This window comes from Mus musculus, chromosome 5, assembly GCF_000001635.26.
Source record: "Mus musculus strain C57BL/6J chromosome 5, GRCm38.p6 C57BL/6J".
NCBI classification, from domain to species: domain Eukaryota; kingdom Metazoa; phylum Chordata; class Mammalia; order Rodentia; family Muridae; genus Mus; species Mus musculus.
In genome coordinates, this window is record NC_000071.6 from 94,022,682 (window position 1) to 94,035,842 (window position 13,161).

The 13,161-nt window shown below is 40.8% G+C and overlaps 1 protein-coding gene across 1 annotated transcript in view; it reads left to right on the forward strand.

Annotated features, from left to right (window-relative positions):
- Positions 1 to 13,161, forward strand: part of Gm6351 (predicted gene 6351) — a 60,471-nt gene that overhangs the window by 2,110 nt on the left and 45,200 nt on the right. Inside the window, exon 2 of the mRNA XM_030255005.1 lies at positions 7,206 to 7,380. The gene's annotated coding sequence lies outside the window, so the exon portion shown is untranslated. The remainder of the gene's footprint in view (positions 1 to 7,205; positions 7,381 to 13,161) is intronic.

The following is a 13,161-nucleotide window of genomic DNA, read 5'->3' on the forward strand; positions in this document are numbered from 1 at the left end:
GCCAAGGTTAAAAGCCCACTCATCTATGGATGAGAAAATCTTTTGATCACCTCAGGTAAGCGTTGCCTTATTTAACTTAATTAATGGGGGGGAGAGAGGTTGGAGACCGTACTGTCTTCACTGCCTCCCACCCCAATATAAAAAGCCAATTGGCCTTGTACTATGGAGCCGGTCATACACCTCCTCCCTGTTTCCCTCCTGTCATCCAAAAGTGCGGAGGAATATCAACTAACTGTTATTCTTAATAAAGTGTATTTCAAATTTGTTCAGCCAAACTTAGCCAGGGTTCCAACGCCTTGCTTAAAATTCAACTAGGAAGTTACCTATTCAGTACTAATTAGCATTATAAAGTCAGAGCCTACAGCTCCAGGCTTTTCTGTTAGTTATTTACTAGGATAGAAAGGACAGTCTTAGCCAGATACAGTTTACCATAAAAAAAGTTAGGGAATCCCACTAAGACAGGTTTTTTTCTTTAGCCCTAAAATTCAGGCAAAACTATGGAGCATAAATAAATTTTTTGCCTTAGGCCATCTTTTTCTTTTTTTTCTTTTTTTGTTAACAAAAGGGAGGAGATGTAGTCTCCCCTCCCCCAGCCTGAAACCTGTTTGCTCAGGGGTGGAGCTTCCCATTCAATTGTTCTGCCATGCCCACTGCTGGAACCTGCCTCTTTGCTGTTTGGAGCCGTGCACGTGGTCACCCTGCTATTGGACTCCAATATTAATTGTCGAAAATCGGGCCCCCTTCCCCTGCTTTATAATTGCATGCAGAACAGTAAAATTGAGCTTTGATCAGAATGCCTGTCTTAGCTGCATTTCTTTATCTCGCCACCTAGCCCCTCTTCTCTTCCAGGTTTCCAAAATGCCTTTCCAGGCTAGAACCCATGTTGTGATCTACTGGCCGGACAGAACAGATATATACCCAAGGGAGGTATTGCAGGTTCCTCCTGCAGTACTATGTCCAATTTTCTGAGGAACCACCAGACTAACTTTCAGAGTGGTTATACAAGCTTGTAATTCCACCAACAATGGGGGAGTGTTCCTCTTTCTCCACATCCTTGCCAGCATCTGCTGTTACCTGAAATTTTTATGTTAGCTGTTCTGACTGGTGTGAGATGGAATCTCGGGGTTGTTTTGACTTGCATTTCTCTGATGATTAAGGATACTGCTCATTTTTTCAGGTGTTTCTCAGCCATTCGGTATTCCACAGGTGAGAATTCTTTGTTTAGCTCTGTACCCCATTTTTAATGGGATTATTTGATTTTCTGGAGTCCACCCTCTTCAGTTCTTTATATATATTGGATATTAGCCCCCTATCTGATTTAGGATAGGTAAAGATCCTTTCCCAATCTGTTGGTGGCCTTTTTGTCTTATTGACAGTGTCTTTTGCCTTACAGAAGCTTTGCAGTTTCATGGCGTCCCATTTGTTGACTCTTGATCTTACAGCACAAGCCATTGCTCTTCTATTCAGGAATTTTTCCCCTGTGCCAATATCTTCGAGGCTTTTCCCCACTTTTTCCTCTATAAGTTTCAGCGTCTCTGGTTTTATGTGGAGCTCCTTGATCCACTTAGATTTGACCTTAGTACAAGGAGATAGGAATAATCAATTCACATTCTTCTAAATGATAACCACCAGTTGTGCCAGCACCATTTGTTGAAAAGGCTTTCTTTTTTTCACTGGATGGTTTTAACTCCTTCGTCAAAAATCAAGTGACCATAGGTGTGTGGGTTCATTTCTGGGTCTTCAATTCTATTCCATTGGTCTACCTGTCTGTCACTATACCAGTACCATGCAGTTTTTATCACAATTGCTCTGTAGTACAGCTTTAGGTCAGGCACGGTGATTCCACCAGATATTCTTTTATCCTTGAGAAGAGTTTTTGCTATCCTAGGTTTTTTGTATTTCATATGAATTTTCAGATTGCTTTTTCTAATTCATTGAAGAATTGAGTTGGAATTTTGATGGGGATTGCAATGAATCTGTAGATTGCTTTTGGCAAGATAGCCATTTTTACAATGTTGATCCTGCCAATCCATGAGCATGGGAAATGTTTCCATCCTCTGAGATCTTCTTTAATTTCTTTCCTCAGAGACTTGAAGTACTTATCATACAGACCTTTCATTTCCTTAGTTAGAGTCACACCAAGGTATTTTTTATTATTTGTGACTATTGAGAAGGGTGTTGTTTCCCTAATTTCTTTCTCAGCCTGCTTATTCTTTGTGTAGAGAAAGGCCATTGACTTGTTTGAGTTAATTTTATATCCAGCTACTTCATTGAAGCTTTTTATCAGGTTTAGGAGTTCTCTGGCAGAATTTTTGGGGTCACTTATATATACTATCATGTCATCTGCAAAAAGTGATATTTTGACTTCTTCTTTTCCAATTTGTATCCCGTTGATCTCCTTTTGTTGTTGAATTGCTTTGGCTAGGACTTCAAGTACAAAGTTGAATAGGTAGGGAGAAAGTGGGCAGACTTGTCTAATCCCTGATGTTAGTGGGATTGCTTTCAGCTTCTCCCCATTTACTTTAATGTTGGCAACTGGTTTGCTGTAGATTGCTTTTGTCATGTTTAGGTATGGGCCTTGAATTCCTGATCTTTCCAAGAGTTTTATCATGAATGGGTGTTGGATTTTGTCAAATGCTTTCTCATCGTCTAAGGAGATGATTATGTGTTTTTTGTCTTTGAGTTTGTTTATATAATGGATTAAGTTGATGGATTTATGTATATTAAACCATCCCTGCATCCGTGGAAATAAAATCTACTTGGTCAGGAGGGATGATTGTTTTAAAGTGTTCTTGGATTCGGTTAGCTCAAATTTTATTGAGTATTTTTGCATCGATATTCATAACAGAAATTGGTCTGAAGTTCTCTATCTTTGTTGGATATTTCTGTGGTTTAGGTATCAGAGGAATTATGGCTTCATAGAATGAGTTGGGTAGAGTACCTTCTACTTCTATTTTGTGGAATAGTTCGTGAAGAACTGGAATCAAATCTTCTTTGAAGGTCTGATAAAATTCTGCTCTAAACCCATCTGGTCCTGGGCTTTTTTTGTTTGGGAGACGATTAATGACTACTGCTAAATTTTTAGGGGATATAGGACTGTTTAGATCATTAACTTGATCCTGGTTTAACTTTGGTACCTGGTATCTGTCTAAAATTTGTCCATTTCATCCAGGTTTTCCTGTTTTGTTGAGTATAGCCTTTTATAAACAGATCTGATGTTTTTTGGATTTTTTCAGGATTTGTTGTTATGTCTCCCTTTTCATTTCTGATTTTGTTAATTAGGATGCTGTCCCTGTGCCCTCTCATTAGTCTGTGTAAGGGTTTATCTATCTTGTTGATTTTCTCAAAGAACCAGCTCCTTGTTTGGTTGATTTTTTGAATAGTTCTTCTTGTTTCCACTTGGTTGATTTCGCCCCTGAATTTGATTAATTCCTGTCATCTACACCTTTGTGGTGAATTTCCTTCCTTTTTCTCTAGAGCTTTTAGGTGTGTTGTCAAGCTGCCAGTGTGTACTCTCTCTAGTTTCATTTCGGAGGCATTCAGAGCTATGAGTTTTCCTCTCAGAAATGCTTTTATTCTGTCCCATAATATGGGGTATGTATGGGCTTCATTTTCATTAAACTCTAAAAAGTCTTTAATTTCTTTCTTTATTCCTTCCTTGACAAAGGTATCATTGAGAAGAGTGTTGTTCAGTTTCCACGTGAATGTTGGCTTTCTATTATTTATGTTGTTATTGAAGATCAGCCTTAGTCCATGGTGATCTAACAGGATGCATGGGACAATTTCAATGTTTTTGTATCTTTTGAGGCCTTTTTTATGACCAATTATATGATCAATTTTGGAGAAGGTACCATGAGGTGCTGAGAAGAAAGTATATCCTTTTGTTTTAGGAAAAAATGTGCTGTAGATATCTGTTAAATCCATTTGTTTCACCACTTCTGTTAGTTTCACTGTGTCCCTGTTTAGTTTCTGTTTCCACGATCTTTCCATTGATGAAAGTGGTGTGTTGAAGTTTCCCACTATTATTGAGTGAGGTGCAATGTGTGTTTGAGCTTTACTAAAGTTTCTTTAATGAATGTGGCTGCCCTTGCATTTGGAGCATAGATACTCAGAATTGAGAGTTCTCCTTGGAAGACTTTACATTTGATGAGTATGAAGTGTCCTTCCTTGTCTTTTTTGATAACTTTGGGTTGGAAATTGATTTTATTAGATATTAGAATGCCTATTCCAGATTGTTTCTTCAGACCATTTGCTTGGAAAATTGTTTTCTAGCCTTTTATTCTGAGGTAGTGTCTGTCTTTTTCCCTCAGATGGGTTTCCTGTAGGCAGGAAAATGTTGGGTCCTTTTTGTGTAGCCAGTCTGTTAGTCTATGTTTTTTATTGGGAAATTGAGTTCATTGATATTAAGATGTATTAAGGTAAAGTAATTGTTGCTTACTATTATTTTTGTTGTTAGAGTTGAAATTCTGTTCTTGTGTCTTTCTTTTTTACGTTTGTTGAAGGATTACTTTCTTGCTTTATGTAGGGCGTGGTTTCTGTCCTTGTATTTTTTTTCTGTTATTATCCTTTGAAGGGCTGGATTCGTGGAAAGATAATGTGTGAATTTGGTTTTTTCCTGGAATACTTTGGTTTCTCCATCTATGGTAATTGAGAGTTTGGCTGGGTATAGTAGCCTGGGCTGGCATTTGTGTTCTCTTAGTGTCTGTATAACATCTGTCCAGCATCTTCTGGCTTTCATAGTCTCTGGTGAAAAGTCTGGTGTAATTTTGTTAGGCCTGCCTTTATATGTTACTTGACCTTTTTCCCTTACAGCTTTTAATATTCTATGTTTATTTAGTGCATTTGTTGTTCTGATTATTATGTGTGGGGAGGAATTTCTTTTCTGGTCCAGTCTATTTGGAGGTCTGTAGACTTCTTGTATGTTCATGAGCGTGTCTTTTTTAGATTTGGAAAATTTTCTCCTATTATTTTGTTGAAGATATTTGCTGGCCCTTTAAGTTGAAAATCTTCATTCTCATATACTCCTATTATCTGTAGGTTTGGTGTTCTCATTGTGTCCCGGATTTTCTGGATATTTCGATTTAGGATTCTTTTGCATTTTGCATTTTCTTTGGTTGTTGTGCAGATGTTCTCTATGGAATCTTCTGCACATAAGATTCTCTCTTCCATCTCTTGTATTCTCTTGCTGATGCTCTCATCCATGATTCCTGATTTCTTTCCTAGGGTTTCTATCTCCAGTGTTGCCTCATTTTGTGTTTTCTTTATTGTGTCTACTTCCCTTTTTAGGTCTAGTATGGTTTTGTTCATTTCTATCACCTGTTTGGATGTGTTTTCCTGTTTTTCTTCAAGGACTTCTACCAGTTTGGTTGTGTTTTCCTGTTTTTCTTTAAGGACTTGTAACTCTTTAGCATATTCTCCTGCAGTACTTTAACTGAGCTATTAAAGTTCTTCTTGGTGTCCTCTACCATCATCATGAGATATGCTTTTAAATCCAGGTCTAGATTTTCAGGTGTGTTGGGGTGCCCAGGGCTGGACAAGTTGGGAGTGCTGCGTTTTGATGTTGGTGATTGGTCTTCGTTTCTGTTAGTAAGATTCTTACGTTTGCCTTTCTTCATCTGGTATTCTCTGGACATATTTGTTATAGTTGTCTCTGGTTAGAGCTTGTTGATGTCGTGATTCTGTTAGCCCTCATCAGCAGACCTGGGAGACTAGCTCTCTCCTGAGTTTCAGTACTCAGAGCACTCTCTGCAGGCAAGCTCTCCTTTTATAGGGAAGGTGCCCAGATATCTGGCGTTTGAATCTGCCTACTGGCAGAAGTTGTGTTCTACTCACCAGAGGTCCTAAGATCAAGTAGAGAGTCCTCTAGTGACCTTGGGGGTGTCCGCTGACTTCATGCCTAAGGTGACCAGGTCCTGGCGCCAAAAGGAAGGAACTTGTGACCCTGGTCAGGCCGCATTTTCTGTTTCCCTAATTAATGCTGTCTCAGGTCCAGCGCTATTAGATTGGAACAGAACTTGTGTTCCATTCACCAGGGGGTCCTAAGATACTGTAGAGAGTCCTCTGGGGACCTTGGGGTTGTCTGCCAACTCTGCGCCCCCTTGAATATTTTTTATGCAGAGCACATCACTGAATTGGAGTTGAATTGGACCCTGTTAGAGTTGGCATATTTTGTTCACTACTTTGGGCAGCTGTGAAATCTTTGAAAAGTCTTCCTGGTATCCCTTCCTGGTATCACCTTCCCTATTTTCAATAGAACAAGAGTCAGAGAAGCCAAGTGTATCAACAAGTTTACTTCTCAGTTCTTCTTATTCAACTGTCTCCAGCAACTTTTCATGTTCTGCGTCCATTTTCTCATATCCCAGATGAATCAGGTCCTAGGGTAGGCCATAATGGAGAGCTGGTTCAGCTATCAGAGCAAGTCTGTCTGTCTTATCATAAGGATTAGTGGTACATGATGCCAGCCAGCCACTAGGAACAAACATTTAGAGACCAATAAGAATCAGAAAGTTATGTCTTGTTTCTATGTACACTGAGATAAACAAGGGAAATTTTACAAGGTAAATCAGTGTCTCAGATGAGAACTCCTGATGGAGAGAAGCGATTGGGTGTAAATAGTAGGTTAGAGCTAGTAAAAATTAGTTGTAATTGAAATCATTCCCACAGAATCAAATGGAAAGGGAAGAGAAAGGGGAGACTGTAGTGAGGAGTAAGGGTACTCATTGGCACATTGTGAACATGGGTTATATGGTCTGAACTATGAGAGTAGCCTTCTATATTTACCCAGTTTCCATGAGTGAAATATTTTGAGCCCAAGTAGCACTGAGTGCATGGGATAGGAGGTAGAGCTTGGGCTGTAAATGAGAGCAAGCATGACTGCAGTGGGAATGAAAGTATGCAGATTCAGTGAACACACAGCAAATATTGGGATCCTGTCAAAAATTTCATGGGATGGAAATTTCTTCTGAGTGCTTTCTGGGCTTAAGGAATGAATTGATTTTTAGCTTGAGAGTGAGGACAGGAGATGAATTGTGGGGTTGAATGGACTGAACAGGTTCCAATAGAAAGTATCATAAATGATGTCCTTGATCATTTAGTCAAACTGAACTTGGGGCATGCACCTGGTTCTTTCTACCACTCAGTATATCCCTGCCAAACCTCTACAAGACCATTTGACTGAACTAACTCTCTGTCTCCTTTAACCCTAGGTTCCTTGTGACACCCTTGAAGACCCTCTCCATTAGTTACTCCCTAATTTCACAGAGAGACCTGGATTCCTTCTCCTGCTGTCAGATCCTCTTTCAGCTAAAACATCTGGGATTGAGAGGTGTGGTTTTACTGGATTTTGATCTTATGGCTCTGAGGTGTCTCCTCATGAAAGTGGTAAGCACTCTTGAGACTCTGGATTTGCAAGGATGTAGGGTGAATGACTCCCAGGTCAATGCCCTCCTACCTGGATTCAAACAATGCACTCAGATCTCCAATGTCAACTTCTACAACAGTGATTTCTCCATGCCCATTGTCTTAGTCAGGGTTTCTATTCCTGCAGAAACATCATGACCAAGAAACAAGTTGGGGAGGAAAGGGTTTATTCGGCTTACACTTCCATGCTGCTGTTCATCACCAAAGGAAGTCAGGACTGGAACTCAAACAGGTCAGGGAGCAGGAGCTGATGCAGAGGCCATGGAGGGATGTTCTTTACTGGCTTGCCTCACCTGGCTTGCTCAGCCTGCTTTCTTATAGAACCAAGACTACCAGCCGTGAGATGGTCCCACCCACAAGGGGCCTTTCCCCCTTGATCACTAATTGAGAAAATGCCTTACAGTTGGATCTCATGGAGGCATTTCCTCAACTGAAGCTCCTTTCTCTGTGATAACTCCAGCTGTGTCAAGTTGACACAAAACTAGCCAGTACAATTGACCCCTTGTCAACTTGACACACAAAAACATCACTAGTAAGTCTCAACCCTTACAATCTTATTCATCCCCATTCTAAATAACTTTAAAAGTCTCACAGTCTTTACATATTCTTAAATTTTCAATCTCTTTAAAATATCCATCTCTTTTAAAATCCAAAGTCTTTTTACAATTAAAAGTCTCTTAACTGTGGGCTCCACTAAAACAGTTTCTTCCTTCAAGAGGGAAAATATCAGGGCACAGTCACAATCAAAAGCAAAAGTCAATCTCCAACCATCCAATGTCTGGGATCCAACTCACGATCTTCTGGGCTCCTCCAAGGGCTTGGGTCACTTCTCCAGCCAGGCCTTTTGTAGCACAGGCGTCATCCTCTAGACTCCAGATGCCTGTACTCAACTGCTGCTGCTGCTCTTGGTGGTCATCTCATGGTACTGGCATCTCCAAAACACTGCATGACCCCTTCAGTCCTGCGCCTTCAATTGCAACCGAGGCTGCACCTTCACCAATGGCCTTCCATGGCCTCTCACAGTGCCAAGCCTCAGCTGCTTTGCGTGACCCCTTCATACCTTCAAAACCAGTACCACCTGGGTGACCCTTACATATTACCAAGTCCTGCTGCAGCACGAGTACAACCTTGGCCATCTCTGGAACACAGCCTCTTTGTGCTTTCAGAAAACACTTCCCAGAAGATGTCACCTCAATGATGCTGGTCTCTTCTTAATCACCGCTAGTTTCTTAGCTCCAGCTAACCAGCATCAATAGTCCCAGTAATGCAAAGTTTTTGCTTTGGTAGTTCTGGTATCTTGTTAATCACAGCTGATTCTTCAGCCCCAGCTAACCAGAACTACAGAATCTTCACATTCAAATCAGCAATGGCCCTGAAAAGAGTCTTTAATTTTCCCTCTGAAATTTCACAAACCAGACCTCCATCTTCTGCAGTGTTCTCAACATTATCTTCCAAGCTCCTACACAACATCTGACAGAGCTCTTAACAATGGATGGATCTTCAAGACCAAAGTTCCAAAGTCCTTCCACAGTCCTCCCCAAAACATGGTCAGGTTGTCACAGGAATACCCCACTCTGCTGGTACCAATTTGTCTTAGTCAGGGTTTCTATTCCTGCAGAAACATCATGACCAAGAAACAAGTTGGGGAGGAAAGGGTTTATTCGGCTTACACTTCCATGCTGCTGTTCATCACCAAAGGAAGTCAGGACTGGAACTCAAACAGGTCAGGGAGCAGGAGCTGATGCAGAGGCCATGGAGGGATGTTCTTTACTGGCTTGCCTCACCTGGCTTGCTCAGCCTGCTTTCTTATAGAACCAAGACTACCAGCCGTGAGATGGTCCCACCCACAAGGGGCCTTTCCCCCTTGATCACTAATTGAGAAAATGCCTTACAGTTGGATCTCATGGAGGCATTTCCTCAACTGAAGCTCCTTTCTCTGTGATAACTCCAGCTGTGTCAAGTTGACACAAAACTAGCCAGTACACCCATCCTGAAGGACCTTTCGCATCAACAGCCAACTGGACCAAGATGAATGAGAAACAATACACTGCCCCTCTGGAGTGCTATGATGTATTGGCTCAGGAGCCCATAGATACACTCAGGGCAAAAAGGCAGCCCAAAAAGAGTTCATTTGTTACAGATATATGCCATACATGTGGTGAGTGCTGTGTCTAACACCAGGTGTTCAGACGTTGTTGTTGTTGTTGGCAGCAAATTGGGAAATATGAGTTCTGGATTTGAATAAACAATAGGCTTGATATACATCTTTCATCTGGGGACCTAGGAGCCCATGGTTTCTGATACTGCTCAGATGGTTGGAAACATAAGGATGTACAGTGACTGGTGTCTTGGAGACTGAGCTTGACATGGAGGAACAGTTGGAAGGGTGGAGGGAACAGGGGCCAATTGGAGTCAGAAACACAGTTTGGCATTGATACCTGGCTTCTCCCCGGACAAACTAACTAGATGCTTAGTTCTATACTTATAAACCTGGATGTTCTCTCTGTGTGGTCTTTGACTGTTACCAACCTCACTATCTGGTTCAGAGTCAGAAAGGTTAGATGGGCCCAGGAATGGAAAACACTGGTATTTCATGGGAAGAAAAAGTCTGTTTGAAATTGGAAATGTAGTGACAGACAAGTAGACCAATGGAACAGAATTGAAGATCCAGAGATGAATCCACACACCTATGGTCACTTGATCTTTGTCAAGGGAGCTAAAACCATCCAGTGGAAAAAAGACAGCCTTTTCAACAAATGGTACTGGCACAACTGGCAGTTATCATGTAGAAGAATGCGAATTGATCCGTTTCTATCTCCTTGTACTAAGGTCAAATCTAAGTGGATTAAGGAACTCCACATAAAACCGGACACACTGAAACTTATAGAGGAGAAAGTAGGGAAAAGCCTCGAAGATATGGGTACAGGGGAAAAATTCCTGAATAGAACAACAATGGCTTGTGCTGTAAGATCAAGAATCGATAAATGGGACCTCATAAAATTGCAAAGCTTCTGCAAATCAAAAGACAACATCAATAAGACAAAAAGGCCACCAACAGATTGGGAAAGGATCTTTACCTATCCCAAATCGGATAGGGGACTAATATCCAATATATATAAAGAACTCAAGAAGGTGGACTCCAGAAAGTCAAATAACCCCATGAAAAATGGGGCTCAGGGCTGAACAAAGAATTCTCACCTGAGGAATATCGAATGGCAGAGAAGCACCTGAAAAAATGTTCAACATCCTTAATCATCAGGGAAATACAGATCAAAACAACACTGAGATTCCACTTCACTCCAGTCAGAATGGCTAAGATCAAAAACTCAGGTGACAGCAGATGCTGGCGAGGATGTGGAGAAAGGGGAATACTCCTCCATTGTTGGTGGGATTGCAAGCTTGTACATCCACTCTGGAAATCAGTCTGGCCGTTCCTCAGAAAATTGGACATAGTACTACAGGAGAATCCCACAATACCTTTCCTGGGCATATATCCAGAAAATGTCCCAACTGGTAAGAAGAACACATGCTCCACTATGTTCATAGCAGCCTTGTTTATAATAGCCAGAAGCTGGAAAGAACCCAGATGTCCCTCAACAGATGAATGGATACAGAAAATGTGGTACATTTACACAATGGAATACTACTCAGCTATTAAAAAATGAATTTATGAAATTCCTAGGCAAATGGATGGACCTGGAGGGTATCATCCTGAGTGAAGTAACCCAATCACAAAGGAACTCGCACAATATGTACTCACTGATAAGTGGATATTAGCCCAGAAACTTAGGATACCCAAGATATAAGATACAACTTGCCAAACACATGAAATTCAAGAAGAACGAAGACCAAAATGTGGACCCTTTACCCTTTCTTAGAAATGGGAACAAAACACCCATGGAAGGAGTTACAGAGACAAAATTTGGAGCTGTGAGGAAAGGATGGACCATCTAGTGATTGCCATATGCAGGGATCCATCCCATAATCAGCTTCCAAATGCTGACACCATTGCATACACTAGCAAGATTTTGCTGAAAGGACCCAGATATAGCTCTCTTGTGAGACTATGCCGGGGCCTAGCAAACACAGTAGTGGATGATCACAGTCAGCTATTGGATGGGTGACACGGCCTCCAATGGAGGAGCTAGAGAAATTACCCAAGGAGCTAAAGGGAACTGCAACCCTATAGTTGGAACAACAATATGAACTAACCAGTACTCGGGAGCTCTTGTCTTTAGCTGCATATGTATCAAAAGATGGCCTAGTCGGCCATCACTGCAAAGAGAGGCCCATTGGACTTTCAAACTTTATATGCCCCAGTACAAGGGAACGCCAGGTCCAAAAAGGGGGAGTGGGTGGGTAGGGGATTGGGGATGTGGGTATGGGGGACCTTTGGGATAGCATTGAAAATGTAAACGAGGAAAATACCTAATTTAAAAAAAAAGAGTATTGGTGTGGAAAGAACACACACACACACACACAAAAGAAATTGGAAATGTATAAAATGAAACTTTTCTTGACACTTATTTCCCTTGTACTTTGCCTGGGTTACGTGTACAACCCTCCTGGGTGGCTGATCAGTTATGTGCACAAAATATTTAAACAATTTGAGCAACATAGTCACACCTCCTATGAAGGAAGATTAAAAGGATCACAATTAATATCTAGTACATTCAGATTTCAAGGCACCTTGGACTCAACCGAGATGCCTAAAGGAAAGAAGACAACATAGGGCAAAGTAAACAGGATTTCCAGTCTGGCTTTGTAATCTTGATCTTTTTATCATGCTTTAATGAAGTGACTACTGGAACCTCTGTATCCATCCATTATGCCACATGTCTCTAAAGCCTTATTCCAGTGGACTCCAAAACTCTATGACACACCCATATTTTATATAAAGGTATCCCATAATATGCAGGTCTCTCCACTACATAAAGCATGTACTTTACAAAACAAATGTACTTTAATTCTTCATTTGTAATAAAAAAAAGAACAAAAGAAAAAAGACTCCCTCTGCCAAGTCATTATACCCCTTTTCTGTATAGTAAACCATCAATAAAATAATTTGTTACTCTGCATTTATTGAACACTTAGAATATGAGTTCTTCATTTACACATCATTGTTACTGTCTGAATTGAATAAAGTATCTAAATTTAAGGACTCTGCTACAAATGCCCTCTGGAGTGAAGTTAAAATGTACACATTGATGCCAGGCCTTTCACAATCTTTGGAAGATGGATAAAGTTATCAGCTAAGGTGGGACCCATATGGACATTTAGGCTGGCCTAAGGTAAAGAAGAAGAAAAACCAAACAACAAATCTCTCTTACACTCCTTCTTTCTGTCTTCCCTTGCAACCTGTCTTCCTATCTCAACAGTTCCCTGACCTTGTTCCTTAGGACTCACCTGAGATTTCCCCACATTTAACGTGCATTTGTATTCTTAAAATAAACAAGGCATAGATGGAGAGAGACTCTTCATTGGTGGAGAGCACACGCTGCTTTTGCAGAGGAGCAAAGTTCTGTTTCAGAGCTAATAATCAGGTGTCTGTCCAATGGAACTCAGGCTTCAGGTGATAGGACCCTCTTTTCTGGCCTCTGTGAATGCCCCCTTTCACATACACAAACCCACATAATATACATGTAGCTATCCACCTAGTCAAAGAAGTTCTTAAAGAAAAAAGGACTCAGTTTCACAAAGTAATAAAGAAAATGGCCCAATTAATTAAAACTTGGATGGTGA